This window comes from Ovis aries, chromosome 9, assembly GCF_016772045.2.
Source record: "Ovis aries strain OAR_USU_Benz2616 breed Rambouillet chromosome 9, ARS-UI_Ramb_v3.0, whole genome shotgun sequence".
Lineage (NCBI taxonomy): Eukaryota > Metazoa > Chordata > Mammalia > Artiodactyla > Bovidae > Ovis > Ovis aries.
Window position 1 is genome coordinate 48,850,453 of NC_056062.1, and position 17,795 is coordinate 48,868,247.

The 17,795-nt window shown below is 40.9% G+C and overlaps 1 protein-coding gene across 1 annotated transcript in view; it reads left to right on the forward strand.

The window, feature by feature from the left end:
- The first annotated feature begins 2,243 nt into the window (after window positions 1–2,243).
- KCNB2 (potassium voltage-gated channel subfamily B member 2) overlaps window positions 2,244–17,795 on the forward strand; it is a 465,639-nt gene continuing 450,087 nt past the window's right edge. Inside the window, exon 1 of the mRNA XM_004011737.6 lies at window positions 2,244–2,809. The gene's annotated coding sequence lies outside the window, so the exon portion shown is untranslated. The remainder of the gene's footprint in view (window positions 2,810–17,795) is intronic.

Here is a 17,795-nt window from a genome sequence, read left to right on the forward strand (position 1 = left end):
AGAATGCAAACAAAGTGATATGGACTCTACCCTGGATAAACATTTAAAACAGTAAGACTTGTATACAGGAAACACATATACTTTGTAGGAAGCAGAAGGTGCTATTTCTTTAAAGAGATAAGGCTATCTCATGCATGCATCTATGTCGCTTCAGTCATGTGAGACTCTTTGCCACCCCATGTACTGTAGCCCACTAGGCTCCTCTGTCCATGGGATTCTCCAAGCAAAGATACTGGGGTGGGTTGCCATTTCTTCCTCCAGGGGATCCTCCCAACCCACGGTTGGAACCCACCTCTCTTAGGTCTCCAACATTGACAGGTTGGTTCTTACCACTAGCACCACCTGGGAAGCCCTAGGGCTATGTTCCTCATAAGAGGGGGTCACGGAGGAGGCAGAGTTTGACCTGGGCCTTGAAATGCTGCAATGATTTGGACTTGAGACTGGGAGAGAACATCCCAGGATCTCTGGTGTGAAATGGCACAGAAGTGTGCAGACACTGATTGGTAGGGAATGGAGAAGCCAGGGAACATTTGTGACCAGGGAAATGATATGGTCAGGTTTGTGGTTGGGGCAGAGTAATCTGTAGGAAGTGTGTATAGGAGGCTGGAAAGATTGGAGGTATGGAATGGACATCCTTCAGGTCCCTGGAAATGTGGGGCTGAAGCTTGGAAATGGGTCAGGGCTGGGAATAAAGGTCTGGGAGGTCTCCTTTTCCTAGGGTTCCTACTTGAGAAACCCTGAGAACAGTAGTGGGCCAGAATAGGTCCTGGGTGCAGGGTGATGGCATGGAGAGGGCCAAATTATATATTAAACATCCTGCCCAACATCTGGCATGTCGAAAAAAGCACCTAAGGTACGGCCCGTGGACACCTGAGAAGTCAAAGTGTAGAGAATGCTAGATGATGGAGCATTCCAGTGTATATGAGGGCTAAGAGAGAAGCAAGGATTAAGTGAGCTGCATTTAAACCTGGGTACATTTGGACCTTTTAAACCTTTTAAAAAATTGAAGGATAATTGTTTTACAGTATTGCATTGGTTTCTACCAAACATCAACACGGACTTTCTTCAACAGTCTTTCTTGGCCTAAAGAAACTCAGAATGGAGTCCCAACTCTAAATACACTGTCACGGCCTGCATTCTTGGTTAAGGGGTGTTTCAAGCTACTTTGTTTTTTGAAAGCCCCTGTAACTAAGGAGGCTGTCTCTACCCCGTGCTTGTTGAGTGTCTCATGGGTCGGGAACCCAGAGAGTCCAGTGAAGTTGTTACTCAAGTTACCCCGTCTTTAGCTCGACACGAAGGTAGGGAAAGTTCTGGGTGTCCATCTGGCTGCCTCTCCAAGGAGGAACTTGGCACAGTTCTCTAGACGGTAGGGAGAGCGGGCAAAAGAAAGCAAGTCAGGGTATGAATAGCGCCCCTGTGGGTAGTCAGAGTTACGGCTCCCACCCACCAGGCTTTTCCCTCAAACCCGGGAAAGCGGGGATTATGGAGCTGGCGACGGCCCCCAAACAGAGCTGGAGGAGCTCGGAGGAAAGTCGGATCCTCTCTGCGCTCGTCGTTACCCGCGCGCTCCTTCCCTGGGGGTACTCGGGGTCATCACTCAGGAGCTGGCTCTCCTCTCCCCAGTCCCCCCGGGTCGAGCAGCGGGCCAGGGTCAGGGGCGTGTGGGGAGGGCGGGGGGATAGCTCGGCGGCCGAGAACAGAGGGGCCCAGGGAATCCCGCGAAGCCGCCAAGCGCATCCCGGCCGGGGCGCCCCGGGCTTTCCCCGCCGCCCCGTGCGCGGCGCCCGCGGGGCCGCGGACCCTCCGGCTCCGCGGAGCCGGAGCCGCGGAGGGAAGCAGGTGGGTGTGGAGCCCGCCTGGGGCAGCCGGGAGCGGCGGGTGCGCGAGGGGTGTGGGAGGCGCCCGCCGAGGTGTGGGCGGTGCCCTCCCGCCGGCGCCCCGGGGCCGCGCCCTGGACACCCGGGAGCTGTCCCCGCTCGAGCGCACCGCTCCCGCGCCGCCTGGCCAAGCCCGGGCGTCCCCGGCGGTACCCCGCCTGCCGTACCGAACCACCCGGGCCCGCCGCCCACCTCAAGAGCTGCGGGCACCCAGGAAGAGGAGGAGCAGGCGGCGGCGGCCGCCGCCGCTCCAGTCCGCGGGCGCGCGGAGCGCGGGAGGAGGCGGAGCGCGAGGCGGGGTGGCCGCGGGCGGGTGTGCGCGCCCGAGCCGGCGCCCCCGAGCGCCCCGCCTCGCCTCCCGCGCCCAGCCTCTCCCCGGCTCCGCCACAGACACACACCCACCAAGCACCCACCGCCCTGCGCCCCCGCCGGCCGCCGCGCCGCGGGCAGCCCGAGCGAGCGACAACTCCCCCGGCTAGAGCCGCTCGCCTTCCCGGCTCCTTCCGCGCGGCGAGCTGAGCCCGGCTCGATTTTTTTTCCTTTTCTACCCCAGCCCTCTCTGGTCTGGGCGCCGGCGGCGGCGGCAGGGGAATGGGGACCCGCGATGGGGAAGGGGGTGAAGATCTCTGAAGATTATTGTTCTTTTTAAGGATGCCTTAGCTTCCTTCCTCCCGCCGCCTCTCCGTTGAGCCTTCCTACTAGAGATCGTGAACCAGAGTCAGGCATGTAAAGAGAGGGTGGAAAAAAAAAAAAAGGCAAGAGCTCCAGCCAGCCGGGGAGACCCTCCTCTCCGTGGAGGGGAGGGGGATTTCCAGCGACAGATCATTGGCGAAGGGGACCGTCGCGGGGAGAGGAGACCCGGAGGGAGCGGGGAATCCCACAGCTCTTTGTGGAGCCCGAGCCGCCTGCCAAGCGGGGTCGGTGGGAGCTAGGTAAGTGGAGGGGGCATTACTGAGCCCCAAGGGGTCTTCCTTTAAGAATGAATCATTGCGGGCAGTCTAGCTAGAATTGAGTTGCTGAAGGAATTGGAAACTGCCATATGGCACCGAGTGGACTTACACACAAAGCTGTCTTAGCCCTAGAGGGTTATTAAATGCAAGGCTCCATCCCCGTGGGGAAGGCGCTCAAGTGTTAGCCCCCGAAAAGCTTCCCAGCTGCCTGCCTGAGAAGGGATGGGAGATGTTATTTCTAGGCGATGAGCTCTCCTTGCCTTCTGCTCGTTTGTTGATAAATGCCACACTCACATGCACACACTTGTGGGACCGGATTCGGGGAGTGTGATGTCTCTGATGCATGAACAGTCCTCAGAACACAGGGACGTGCATACATTCTGTTCTCCGAGCGACGCAAGGTCTCCGTTCTGTAGCTCACGGTTTCTGAGAGACAGAATGAGTCTCTAAGGAAAGAGCTTCATGGCTGTTTCCAACACACTCTGCTAGGGAACTCGGGAATACAGCTGCCCTGCATGGCACCAAAAGACACTTGACCATTTGTCTCATCCTTTGCTTCCAGTGCTTAATGAACGTTTTCAAAATAGTATGCTGCCATCCATTTTCTCGAATTATGAGCATTTTTGTGTATTCATTCATAAAAATTGGCAGTGTGCAGTATGCAAAGACATGCCATGTAGGGATCGTTTATAACTGCACAAGTGTTATAATAATAGATTACACTGAAAAATTTAGCATGCACAGAGAGACCTTGGGTTCGTTTCATGCAGGTTCAGCATCCCTTCGAATCAAGTTATGCAATAATGCCAATATTTTAAATAGCATTTCACATTTCTGTGTTTGCATTGATGGGGTCTGGAATTTTGAGGAGGATCTGATATTTTAAAGCTCCCCTCAAAGGGAAAACCAGGATTTATTATTGTTTTTAAATGTGTAGTATTGTGTGGGACAGAGGTCTCTTGGTTTATTTATCAAAAAGCATCAATTGAGATAATCACATTTTATGGAACAAGAGAAAGAGAAATTCTAGTCGAAAATCTAAAGTCTGTCAGTATTGAATAGTTTACAGGAAAGGTTTTGAAAAAGAGTGTAACAGTTAAAAATTATGTAGGTATAGAATGAAGTTTTACTTTATTTCACTCTTTAGAGGGTTGTGTGTGTCAGTAAATATAAAGTTGTACAAAGCTTCCTTGTCATACGTGGATAAGCTCTGCAGACATCTAGACTAGAGAGTTCTTGGTTCTTAAATTAATCAGAACTTAGTTCAGTAATTTGGTGTATCTATTCTCGTGTCTATTCATTTAATTGCTACCAGAGGTGGTGTTCTTAATGTAAGGCATAAATACGTGATTACTGCGTGGCTGCATAGGGTTTCTGAGAATTTGAAAGACACGGTGTATCAACACTTTTCCCCCCACTGAATGAAAAGTAACCTCATCACCTAAAACATTGGTCAAGCCTCCACCAAGTAAACATCCTACTCCCCTCCCTCATGCCGTCAGCTTCAGACGAATTGTTTATCACAAATACAATTGTGTCTAATGCACTCCTTTTTCTTTTCTGGCACAACTCAGACTCTTGGAGAAAGCAGTGAATCACTTGGCAGTTCTCTTTGTGTTCTTCCTCCTTTTAACCTTCACCTTGCCCTCTCCATGTTAGTGTTCCCCAACCTCCCGCATACACAGATACACACACCACTTCCAGAGAACAACTCCATTGGCTGCCCCTTTGACAATTCTAGTGTTTCTTTTTTTTTTTTTCTCCTGTGTTTTTCTAAATAGAATCAATCCATGCATCTGTTGAAACTATTTTCAGTCTCACTTGTCTTCAAATCCCACAGTTGAGTTTTCCAGGCATACATGTTTGCTGAAGATTCAGGTGAGATTAGTAAAAATTACTACTTTGGCTGGTCTTCTCTGTTTGGCTTTTAAGTTTTCCTTGTTGATGCCTTGGAGCAACTGTGAACATGAACTTGTCCTTGTTATTTCCAGTATGGTAACGAAAGTAAGATAGAGAAATAATGAAAACATAGGCAGACTTTCAGTCACAGTGTTGGCAACTTTAACAGCATATCATATCTGTCCAGGTTTTTTACATATCTGCCTGTGTATCTGTGAAAAATAGTCTTTAAGAATTGAAAATTTTTTTCTTGAAATTATATCCGGCATTTTGGAATGGTGTTCAAAGAGAGCAGGGTATGTGTGTATATATATATGCATATATGTGTATATATGTATACATATATACACTTCTTAGGAATTAGTCTAAGAGATAGACAATTTCAAGGAACTGATTACTTCCTTATAATTTATTAAGCAAAAATGCATTGGATCAGGATGGAATTATCTTGTAGATTGCCAGTTTTTATCAGTACTTTGTTCACTTTCGTAACATGTATATGTATGTGTTATTATATATATCTGTGTGTGTGTGTGTATCGTAAAAGTTGATAGGGCATCTCCTTATGAACATTTTAAGATAAATATATAAGGTTAAGACTTTACATTTACTTTAGAATGTAATATTATTTGAGATTTGCCTATATTTGTCAACTGGATTTTACATAAAACTCTGATGCTTATTATTTTCATAAGGGCTTCAGAGGTGTGGAGAGTATACATGCATTATATGTGATATTTTTTAAGTTCAAAAAAAATTTTAAGGTAAGAGTTTGTGGCCTCATTACTCCTGAAGTGATAAACTTTATAGAGCAGCACAGCCTTAAAATGTTTAGTCGTATACTACAAGTATCTTTGTACTTGAAATCTGTAGCCCGTTCTGGTTCTTTGCTTGTTTCCTCCTTGAGATTCTAATATATATATTTCCACTAACTCTTCACCAAAAATCCAGATTGTCTGGCAGAAGGTCAAGAGTGTAAAACTCGGGGCTCTTTGGCTTGTGTAAGCCAAATCCTTCTGTGTTATCTTTAAGGGGAAATTTCCTGTTCCTGTAGGTATAAATGTACCAGTCTATGCCATCTGACTTAATGCCATGAATCCAGTCACTAACTCATTCATTAATTTATTTAATATTCATTAGGTATGCATGTATTAGGTCTTCCCTGGTGGCTCAATCAGTAAAAAGTCTGCCTGCAATGCGGGAAATCTGGGTTCAATCCCTGGGTCAGGAAGATCCTCTGGAGAAGGAAATGGCAACCCACTCCAGTATTCTTGCCTGGAGAATTCCATGGACAGAGGAGCCTGGTGGGCTACAGTTCATGGGGTCACAAAGAGTTGGACTTGACTGAGTGACTAACACTTTCAAGTATGTATAAGGAGATTACAATATAATAAATGCAAAAGAGACAGAAGACATAGTCTCTTCTCCTCAAGGATTTTTTGTAGTACAGACAGTAAAACTTGAATAAATAATTGAAGAATTGTAGGTAGAATTCAAAATCACGGATCTCTTTCATTCAGAGATACATTTCACGATTTCACACAATAAGTTAATTAAGGCAGATTTAGGAAGAAGATCATGAAAATTTGTTCCTCTATGTATTGGGGAATTACTGAAAATAACAGTAATATTATAATAATAACTTTTATTAAAATTCTAAAATAGAAATTAAAGCATTATTTTATATAAATGTATTAAAAATTTAATATATTTAATATATAAATACTTAAATAAAATATTAATAACATTTATATTATTATTTTATTTACATCAATAAAATTATTTTATTTTCATTGTTATCTTTATAACACACAGTTGAGCCAGACACTTTTAAGTGTTTTATAAATACTAAATATTTTAATTCTCACAACCACCGTATGAGCCAGCTATCACTAATATACCTTATTATATAGACAAAAAGTTAAATTACTGAGAAATTTTCTGATTTACAGTCACATAGGAAGTCAATGGGCTGCCATCTATGGGGTCGCACAGAGTCAGACACGACTGAAGCGACTTAGCAGCAGCAACAGCAGAAGCAGGAAGTCAATGATACAGTCAAGCTTGAACCCAAGCATTCTGGCTTCACTTAACCACTATGATATTACTTATTAAGAAGCATGATCACTGGCAGAATGAGGAAAGATGTTTGCAGCTCCTAGATTTATTTGGAGCTATATGCTCCCATTAAATACTGTAGTTATTATGACAAAGGATGCTTGGAAAAGACTAAAAGTAGGGACTTCATTTTAAATAGGAAAAAAATCCAAAACTCTCATTATGAATTTGAAATAAGAAGATAGTTTAGAGGCTGATTTTAAAAAGATGAGTAGAATTTTCTCAGAATTAACGCTTAAACATTAGGAAGTACTGCCCTTATAGTGACCATAGAGACTAACACTGGCTGAGACAGTTCATCTGACTGTTCAGTTCCTACTGATAGTTTATTTTTAGTGTTAGATTTTTTTAAGTGAATTATTTTGAGTATAGTATTATAAATATTTTTAGTTTATTTTTTATAATTATATATTCATATATTAAAAAGAAATTATTAGTTTTGAATATAATTTTCTATGTCCCCACTTTTTCTTCTGTAAAATGTTCCCTTAATATGTTGATTAGACAGTGGAATATAGTCACTTGATAGATTTACTTTCTACTATATTGTCTAGAGTGCATTTATTTTATTAAGTGATAAATCACTGTAATAAAACCATGAAAGCACAAATCAAATCATAAATTAATGATATTTTCATCAAGAAAATTTTTATAACATTTAAATCTCTTTCTAAATATGCACTGTGTCTATATATGTGAAAAATACCATCTAGATTAAATTTGGAAGATAAAATGGCTAAATATTGCCTGCAGGATGCCATACAATCAAATATTTAGATACATCCTCATGACTGAATGGCATTTTTATTTTTCTCATAGATGTTAGGTCTCATAGACCCACCCAGTCCCACTGAATAGATAACTCTCAACCTGCAGTTGGCTTGGATCTTAAAAGTTGAACTTAAAAGTTTGATTTTTTTTGGAACTTGTAATACATTGATAGAAACAGTACTTTAGATGATGCTTTGGTCTCCAGACCAATCTACAAATACCCTTTTAATTAATAATATACCTGAAGTATAGTACTGTTAGTACTAAAAACAGCCAATATGTGTAGGGATATTCTCAGGGAATAATTAAATTTAAATATTATTTAATAACTGCTGCTTCTGTGAGGGGTTCTTTTAGGATAAGAGTAAAACAGTACTGACTGGACCCACAAGGAGGAGAGAAAATTGAGAGAATTGTATGTAACTGACTTCAACATTAGGCAGAATGAAGAATGCTTGATACTATTGGAATAGGCAAAATGTTGAATAATTGATTCAGAGTTCTATGCAGAGAACCAAGGACTGAATACTTCTCAAGATTTTCATTTATTATTTCAGCCTTAAGGTATCTACTGAGCCCCTTCTCTCTGTCAAGCCCTAAGTTAGGTGTTGGGGACATAAATATGAATAAAAGACTTCATACATTCACAGCCTACACATGTAGACATATAAGTCATAACAAAATGTCATAAAAGCTATTGGTGGAGCAGGATGGCAGTTCAGTTGAGTAGCTGCCTGACAGGAGCATCCCTAGAGTAAAAAAATGTACATATATATGATTTCTTTGAATTCATAGATGTATGTGATCATGATTCTCTACTCCATCAGACCCAATGTCCCTTTTATATCAAGTGATATTTGGTAATGCCCCTTTTACTTTCCTGGAATGATGTTTACAGATCGTATAACCTACCTACACATGTTTATTTTTTTTTAATTTTTTATTTTTTTAGTTTTTTATTTTTTAAATTTTAAAATCTTTAATTCTTACATGCATCCTACACATGTTTAATGTTTTAAAAATCATTGTAAATTTCTATCTGTAATAGAAAAAATAAAAGGAAAGCAGCTTATGCAAATTTCAAGTCTATCAATATGTATACGCTTAGGTATACTGCACTAAAAGGTGTCATAAAGCAGTCAGATGCTTGCTACTTAAAAATGTATAAATTTGGATTTCAGAGAAAATATCCAACTGAATATTGGTGAGACTTTTGGAAATTTGGCATTTTGAGATAAAAATGAAGTAAATATCTTCATTGAGTGTGACAGCTACCATTGCAAACAGATGTGGGTGTCCTATATCAGTGAATCAGTTGATATGAGCAGCATTATAGTGGATGATGTGACTTTTCAAAATGGTGAGCAGATCCTGGTGAAGTTCTAAATATGGTAGTTACATCATTAAAACATTCCTATGGGAAAATATTTTGTATTCAGCAAGGTTAGAATCTAGTCAAATAATAATAAGCACGTTTTTCATTTATGTAAGTGTCTGATGAAAATGTGAAATAATGGAGAACACCAAATTTCTACCCACATTGAATTTCTTGCATTCATGGGCCTTGTCATCCAACTACTTAACAATTTGGACAAGTCATCCCCAAAGATTGTATTAATCCCATTTAGCAACACTGATGATAACTATATTCTCCCATTGACAGGAGCCACTCCAATTCTAATGCATAGTTAAGCTATTTTGAAAAATCAGACTTCACTAAGTTTTTAGTAAGAAGTTAAGTTTGGAGGACTAAATAATAAACAAAATAAACAGAAAAAATTCAACCCTGTGTATTTCTAGGCTCTAGAAACAAACTAGTAGGAGCCATAATATGTGAGGCTGACTAATCTGATCATAACTGTCAGAGTTTCATTTTTTACATGGGAGTGTCGGACAAGACTTAAGAGTTGACGTGACATCTAAGCTAATTTTTAAGAGATGAGTAAGCACTCTCCAGGCTCAAAAAAGGCAGATGGACAGCCTGACAGGGAGAGGTAACAGCCTAGAATGGACTTTTTGGCTAAGCCAGTACTTTCTTAGCCCATTTCTTACTGGTATAAGTTTGGATGTTTTGAGTTTGTTTTATTGTCACTAGGAACTAGCCTCCTAATTTCTTTGACAATACAATTCCCTCAAAGTCTTCATAGCTTTCTTATCTATTTGCTGTCAGTTACACCACTGACTACCACGTAAGCTCTTTCCTATTTATAATTCTTGAACTTGCCTCATTTCTTTGCTCATGTCTCAACCCCCTGTGTCTCAAGTGGTCATTTTGGGGTCGTCTGAAGCAACAGGCTTGGGTCCTTATGTGTGTGTTAGTCACTCAGTTGTGTTCGCTCTGCAACCCCATGGACTGTAGCCTGCCAGGCTTCACTGTCCATGGAATTCTCCAGGCAAGAATACTGGAGTGGGTTGCCATTTCCTCCTCCAGGGGATCTTCCCACCCAGGGATCGAACCCTGGTCTCCTGCATTGCAGGCAGATTCTTTACTCTCTGAGTCACCAAGGAAACCTGTGGGTGCTTAGGTAACTTCGTTAATCAGATCTTTGCTGCAAGGCTGATTCTCTTTGTCTAACTGGGAAGTAGTGTTAACAGACATGTGTTATTCAAAGCCTTTTTCAATGTCATTCTTCACCATTAGAGTCCCTGAAGCAGTGAATTGTTTCAGCTTTGAGTTTTATACTTCTGAAATTTGGTTATTTGCCCTTATTTCTGTTCTCAAACTAGCCAATTCTTTCATGAGCTCATCCATTATCTTGTAATACCTTGGTATAGACAGTGAAGAGCAACCATCACACACTAACTAGCATTCTGGCTCTTTCTAACCATATACAGCTATAGATCTGGCCTCTAAGTTAGCATAGTTTTGCCACGGCATAACAGGGTTCCAGGTCCCTGGTCTCTGTTTCCTTGTCAATGGCCAATGCTACATAATCAGATTTTTGTTATGGCAGCACCCACTTCAAGGTGTCCATTTCAGAATAATTTGTGATGATGCTAGCTCCTGTTATGAACTGAACTGTTAGTGGCTAAACATAATGTATTTTTATTTCTCACCTGCATAACAGTCAAATGGAGAGAGAGTGAAAGTGAGCATGCATTGAAAAGACATCAACTTCTTAGACAGCCTGGCTCAACTGCGACAACAACACTTCTTGTATTCCACTGATGACAGTTAGTCACATGCATGGCCCACCTAGATGCAGGGGACTGGGAAATGCTATCCCTAACTTAATAGGAATGTCTTAGTAACAACTCATTCTTACAAAATTGAAACCCAAGCTTAGGTACACAGCTGTTCTCTACTGTTGTCTTCTTCCTCCAGAATAAATTAGGGGGAGAAAGAGTTTAAATTACATTCAGTCACTAGTTAATCCATGCTATGGATGGCATCTCCCCCATCTACTCCTGTCCTGTCTTTGGCTCTTGACCCTGACTTCTAGAACTACCACATGTTTTCCTTTGTTCTCTAAAGCAGGGATCCCCAACCTCTGGAATCTAATGCCTGGTGACCTGAGGTGGAACTGATATAATAGTAATAGAAATAAAGTGTAAAATAAATGTAATACACTTGAATCTTTCCAAAATCGTCCCTCCCTGCTCCATGGAAAAATTGTCTTCCATGAAACCAGTCCCTGGTGCTGAAAGATTGAAGACCACTGGTCTAAAACATTGTTAGTATAAGGGTCTTGTAGATAACAGACTCTGGCTGAGTGCTTTGGGATAAAGGATGGTAATTATACCATAGACAAAAAACTAATTCTAATCAAATGTTAAATGTCACTGCTCTTAGAAATATATTTACTATTTCTTATCATGGGGGTTTGCTCACTGGCCCAGATTTGTTTGGGGTCCAGATACCAGCCATGTGCCAGGCCTTTCTCTTTCTCTAGACTCTTCTTCACATCTCTTTGTATAAAATTTTCCCTCTATCCATTCCCAAGTGCCAGTGGACTTGGTGTGCAAGTCCACAAGAGGATTTGCCTGTAATAATTGATAGTCCATGATGTTTTCCAAGACAAAGCAGTGGTTCTTTCTTGAAGAGGAAGTATTGCTTTCTCATAGTCCAACTGGCATGAGATTGTAGCCAGGTTACACAAAATTGGTCTTTACCCTCAATGGGCTTAGAGTCTATCAGAAGGCAAACGTAAGAACCCCCAGTTTCTTCTCTAGTGGCCAAGTATAGTGATTCTGCCCTGGCTCAAACAGTCTGTGTTTCCTTATGAACTATTTGGAAGGGAAAGGTGATGGGCAGAGGCAAGATTCCTGAAGGTGAAAGGGTGAGGGTGGCATTTCTGAAGTGAGGAATGGCATGTAGGCTGTGGTTTGCTGAACTAGGGGAGCTGGGCCATTCTGCCTCCATTATTACCCAGAGATACTTTGATTCTCTGATTTTAATCACTGGGTTTATTTTTTGCAGACTCCAGGACTTGAGCTATTTGGTTCTTTTCCCACTCTCTCCTTTTGTTTTCCAGCAGTGAGCACTCAGTATGTCAGAATAAGAGGATCCTAAAAGGAGATCAACCAGGTCGGTAAACGTGGCATCTAGAGAGAGTGGAAACAGATGGCAGATTGTACCGGGTAGGCAGGAAGTTAGACTGATGGAGTATTGGGGGAATGGGGGAAGTCCTGACCACATAGGGGAGAGGTCTTCTGGGAACAGGGAAGATCTGGAGATTTAGACAGACAGGGGCAGGCAGGGCAGGTGGGATTAGAGTGACCCAGCCATAGGATCAAATGCTTTAAAGTTTAAGAAGAGGTCTGTCTTAAGTAGCTAGCAAGCATTCAGACCAATTGAGACATAGGCCTGTCTTAGGAAAACCACGTGATGTTCATGTAATCAACTCAGGGATTCAGACTCAGTGGGGAGGACCATTTCCTGTACCATCATCAAATTACCAACATCTCTTTCTGAACTTCTACTAAAGCTTACTACCAGGACTCTTAGTCTCTTCTTATCCTTTCAATCCATTTGTTCTTTGGTTTTTTAATAAAAGGCAAATCTGATCATATCACTCATCCATCTAAAACCCTTAAATGATTTCCCACTTTTCTTAGGGTAAAGGCCTAAATCTGTAACTTGGGGGCTACTATACTCCTCCTTCATTTTGAAAACATCACTAGTATAAAGTTGTTCATAACAGGCTCTGGTCAGTCTGCCCCCTGCCTGTCAGTGTCATCTCAGGCCGCACGCCCCTCCTTTGCTACTACGATTTCTGGTTTTCTTTTCGTTCCCCTCAAGTGTCTGGGATTCCCTGCCCTGAGGCCTGCACAGGTAGTTATTCAGATGCTTTCTTCCAGTTTCTTAACTCTTCTTCATGCCTCTAATATCTGGTCAGAAGTCACTTGTTCAAAGAAATCTTCTTGGAGTCCCAGAATATAGCATGTTTCCTCAATCTTCTCTTTCTAGCTGTTTTCTATTTTTCCTTAAAAAAATCATATTTTTAGTTAAAAAACTTTTTTTATCAGACTGTATTTGCTTTATAGCATTGTGTTAGTTTCTGCTGTACAGCAGAATGAATCAGCCATGTGTATACACATGTGTGAAAGTGTCACTTTCAGTCATGTCTGATTCTTTGCGACTCTATGGACTATAGCCGGTCAGGCTACTCTGTTCATGGCAAGAATACTAGAGTGGGTAGCCATTTCATTCTCCAGGGAATCTTCACAACCCAGGGATTGAACCCAGGTCTCCCGCATTGCGGGCCTATCCTTTACCATCTGAGCCACCAGGAAAATCCCCATGTATACATGTATCATCTTCCTTTTGGACTTCCTTCCCATTCAGATCACCACAGTGCACTAAACAGAGTTTCCTGTGCTATACAGTAGGAGAAGGAAATGGCAACCCACTCCAGTATTCTTGCCTGGAGAATCCCAGGGACTGGGGAGCCTGGCAGGCTATACCGTCCATAGGGTCGCAAAAGAGTCAGATATGACTGAAGATGTGTTAACCCCAATCTTGCAGTTGCTTCCACCTTCCCTCCCCCTTGGTATCCATACATTTGTTCTCTATGTCTGTGTCTCTATTTCTGCTTTGTAAATAGGATCATCTGTACCATCTTTCTAGATTCCACATATATGCATTAATACACAATATTTTTCTCTTTCTGATTTACTTTACTCTGTATGACAGTCTCTAGCTGTTTTCTCCTTTGTAGCATTTACCCCAATTCTGCTGTTAAATTGTGAGTAATCACTTGTCAAATGGCATTTTCCTGTGTGAGAATATCACTTCAATAAAGACAGGGACCTTCTTTCTTCTTCACTACTTTATACATCATACCTCTGCACCTCCAGGTGCATAGCTGATGCTCATTGTTTATTTGTTTATCCAATGGTGGAGCAACAAATGGTGGATGGAACTGGCCCGTGAGTTAGGTTCTTGGTCACCAAACAGCACCAAGAGCACAGTTACTAAGAACTGCTGGCCAGGGTTGGGCAGAGCGGGACAGGAGCAAGTCTGCCTGGTGAAGAACTGCCAGCCCATTGTTGTTGTTCAGTTGCTAAGTGGCATCCAACTTTTTGCGAGCCCATGAACTGCTGCATGCCAGGCCTCTCTGTCCCTCACTATTTCCCAGAGTTTGCAGACGTTAATGTCCATTGAATCGGTGATGCTATCCAGCCATCTCATCCCCTGCTGCCCTCTTCACCTTTTACCTTCAATCATTCCTAGCATCAGAGTCTTTTCCAATGAGTCGACAGTTTGCATCAGGTGGCCAAAATATTGGAGCTTCAGTTTCAGCATCAGTTCTTCCAGTGAGTCCTCAGGATTGATTTCCTTTAGGATTGACTGGTTTGATCTTGCTATTTTACACCCACGTAATCTTCACATTCTTCTTGACAAGAGTCAGGTGGTTCTTGAAGCTGGGATAGAGGAGAGTTTGTAAACGGAGGTCCATGGTTTGCCACTGCTAAGGATGGAGACAGTTGGTGGAATGAGATCCAGACAGGCAGAACATGGCACTTCCAATAGAATTTGTCTCTCACCCCTATTTCAGAACATACTTAGCCTCATTACTTTACAGAAGTCTGGCTAGACTTGTGTTCTCCAACAGAATTTGATGTGATATATAGGAAAAATCCTATATTTGTGCTCACCAGTAGTAGCCACTAGCCACATAAGCTGTCAGACCCTTGAAACTGACTTGTAAGATTGAGAAATTAAGTTTTAAATTTAAATAGTCATCTATAGCTGCTGGTTACCATGAGTCAGTGCTAGTGCTGAGCTAGATTATTATTAGCCTGAATTACTTTAGGAAACCCTAAGCTTCAAAAGCAATGTGGTTTAAATTCTAGAAATAATCCATTTATAACCAGTGTTGGCCTTCAGTTAACCATGTATTAACATGTCTGGAGTCCAGTGCGTGCTTTGACACTGATGAAGTTCTTCCAGTACATTCTAGCAAAGGAGCTCTTGTGTCTTGTTTCTATCCATAGGAATTGTTCTTATTGAAGGCATTTCTTCCTCTGTGTGAACTGGACAAAATGGAAAGTATTATAGAAAAGTAGAACGTTATCTTTGTAAGTACCAGTGTAATGTGACCTTAAATGCTTTCTCACCCCAACATTTTCCAACTTGGACTCTTTTTTTCTTTTTTGTTCCCTTGCCTTTCCTCTCTCTCTCCTTCCTCTGTCCTTATTTCCTTTCTAATCTCTAAAATGACAGATGTGACACTGTGTCTTTCAGCAAGTTCCTTTACTTTCACATATTGATTTCTTTATTTTGTACTTATTTACAAAATCTGTTTTATCAGTTCAGATCATTAACAAAAACCAGTCAAAGAGCAGTTCAGTTCATTAGCAAAAAAAAAAAAAAAAAGGATCTGAAATGGTGATAGCTCTTTACAGGCCAGTTGATACATTTTTGGAGATTTAACAGATATAATAATTTCAGTATTTAATATGTAAAAAAAGGTAAGGTGAACTCTGAACCATTTCTTTCTTTCTTTCTTTCTTTCTTTTTCTTCTTCACAGCTCTCACCTAGATAACATTATAGTCTTTCTTAATCCTTTGGAAGTTCTCATGGCACTGGATCTCTTGAATTCTTACCCTGTTTTTCACAAATGAAAAGCTTTCCAATAAGCTAATACCAGAACGGGCAAGTGGTGTTTAGAAGGAAAAAGTCTGAAATATAACAGCAAAGTAACGTTTGAAAGAGATGATCCACTGTTAGCCCTTTTCCCCAGTCTGTATAGAACAAATGTGTCTAGGGGCTTTTGTGCTAAATGTCTTCAGTTCATAAAATCACAATTATTAATCAGACTCTCATTAAATATTAATTTACTTTGGAGATAAATGTCATTTTAAATTTGGAATCCTAGTCTTTTCTAAATCTAAGGAGAGCATTTTCATTAGATTTTGTAGAAATGAGTGCACATAGAAAGCTTAGAAGCTATTAAAAAGCTACTTCTTAAACTTGACTTCTGGTTTAATTCAGGCCCAGCAAAATACTTGGTTTCCAGCATAATAAACATAGTTTGTAATCATGTGTATATTCAGCTGAAGTAGAACATTATACTGAGAGTTTTTGCCTGTATTTTTCATCCAGGGAGCCATTTTCTTGCAGGCATTTTATGGCATTTGGAACGCAGTGCTCGATATGTAGTAGGTGTGCAGTAAATATTGTTGAATGAATGAATTAAAAAATTCATCACATTCATTAATTCATGTAAGATCTTAAAGAGTTTTCAAAATTTCTAATGGTAGCTAAGGCTACCAGTCTCATAAATGAAGACTGTATTCTACAAAGCCTCATGAATTAAGACTTCTTCATCACTGGCTGGTATTGCACACCTCTCTCTTCCTTACATCAGTATGTTCAAATAAGGTAGAAAGGCTTAATTAGGTTTAAGATAGTTAAGTTCATAATATTTTCTGAGCCTGTAAACAGGAGACACAAGAGACATGGGTTCAATCCCTGGGTTAGGAAGATCCTAGTAGGAAATGGCAACTCACTCCAGTATTCTTGCCTGGGAGATCCCATGGACATAGGAAACTAATGGGCTACAGTCCTTGGTGTCTAAGGGTCGCATATGACTTAGTGGCTAAACCACCACCAACAACCACATACAACACATGCTAAAAGCCACAAATCCAAAATTTTCTGTAATTTCATTGCAGTAATCCAGTGAGTGTTTTGAGAGCAAGGGTGCCTTTACACCACTTTGTAACCCCTGCATGCAGTATGTATCTTAATAGCCAAGGGACACATTGTTTTGAAAGGAGGGGAATGAGAAAGGAATCATGGATCTAATCAGTATGTGTTACTTGAAGCTATGATCTCCTATTCTGACTGTTATTGGAATAGTAGAAATTACAGATTTATGTTGTAGTCAGGAATCATTAATAATTAGGTTCAACTCATCAGTATTTATACATTTAACTGGGTGTGAAATAGCTAGATGTCTCCTGCTTCACATTTTTTCTCTTCATTGTTCTAATTGTATATTTATTTCTGAAGCTCTAAGGTGTCAGGGTCTAGTGGAAAGAACATGGATTTAGGAACTAAGAGACTTGGTCTTAGCCTTGATGCTGAGTGGATCCTGGAAAGATCATTTAAACTTACCAATGTTGCCCTTTCAAATATTGTGAATTTTATATTTTTAACATTTATAAAATATTTTAAAGCATCCATCTTGACTGTGGATCTCAATACTGAGATTAATAGCATCACTTTTAAAGCCACACACTAAGATGTATTTTCAGTTTTGTGAAAATTTATAACTGTGGAAATAATTGCCATCCCAACCATATCCACAAGAAAATTATTCCATTTAATATATTTTATATATCTAAGCTAATGGATAGACATAGTGTTACAGGAATTATCTGAGATTCATTCTTTCATTCTGTATTGTACGAAAAATATTGTACAATATTGGTCTCATATTTCTATGTATTTATTGAATTGAGGCACTCAGAATCATGCCATTCAAGGAAAACCTCCAGAATCTTAGAAGATTAAGAACATGGGCTTTAAGCTGAGACATTGCTGGACTGGTATCCTGTAAAAAATACTTAGTGTTTATGTCATCTTGAACAAGGTACATACATTTTGGAACCTCAGTTTTTTTTATCTATAAATCAAAGGTACTGATCTCCCCCACAAGGAGGATTGAGAATTAATGAGAATTCTCATGAGAATTAAGTGGAATAAGCACAATGGCTGTGTGTAAT